Raw genomic sequence first — 954 nt, forward strand, 5'->3', positions numbered from 1 at the left:
GGCACCATGGGACGACAACATCCAGGGATCATGGTGGGGAGTCAAGCAAAGCTTTCCTTGGGTGCTGCAGTGACAGGAGTCTGGACACAGTCCGAAATTAATGACTGTACCACTGGCAGGGGCTGAATTGCTGGATTTAATAATTTTCAGCTTCCTGGAGGCAACACCAGGTTCCTGACCCAGAGACATAATACCGTGGAGAATATGGAGAGATTTGATCTAACCTGGGAGCAGAAAGAAAATTATATTATCGAGGTACTCAAGGCTGTGGGAAGGGGAATCCATGTGTGAAAATGGCAGACACTTAGATGGGGAGGGGGACCAGATCCTGATGCTTACTGCATGCAGTGGGTCGCTTTTTGTAGGCATGCGAGAGCCAGTGCAAAGCAAAGCATGGTGAGGACAGCCAGGCACCCACAGGTTGCTCACCTCCCCTCAGCACTGCCTGCTAAGCTGAAGCCCACATGCCCCAGCAAAAGCACGCATGGTCCCAGCAAGTGGGGTGGCATTAGCAGCCCTAGTGTGTCTGAGGCCTCTGCAAACCTATGTGAGTGCCACTGGAAAGCATCAGCATTGTCCGTGTATGGCTGGGCCAGGCAGTAGCAGACAGCTGCGCCTTTGGAAGAGCTGCAGAGAGGCATTGGCATTCCGGTCCTGCCTGGGGCCAGGCCTAGCATGAGCACATCTGCCCATCACCAAACCTCTCCAAGAGGCAGTGCCAGGGCACTGTCCTACTGTGCCAATGTGATGGGGAAACCAGGACAGGCTCCTGCCACCAAAAGTCCCAGAGAAACCTGCTTGTCCAGAGCCAAGGACCCACGTGAGTGCAGAAAGCAGTAGTTGTTTGCCCAAACTGTGCAGTTCTTGGCTCGGGACAGGACTGGGGCTGATAAAAAAGTCTCAGAACAAAGCAAGCCATGTCTAATCTCTCCTGGGACTTTTTTTTGAGTGTAC

This window comes from Buceros rhinoceros, unplaced genomic scaffold, assembly GCF_000710305.1.
Source record: "Buceros rhinoceros silvestris isolate BGI_N320 unplaced genomic scaffold, ASM71030v1 scaffold14857, whole genome shotgun sequence".
Classification (NCBI taxonomy): domain Eukaryota; kingdom Metazoa; phylum Chordata; class Aves; order Bucerotiformes; family Bucerotidae; genus Buceros; species Buceros rhinoceros.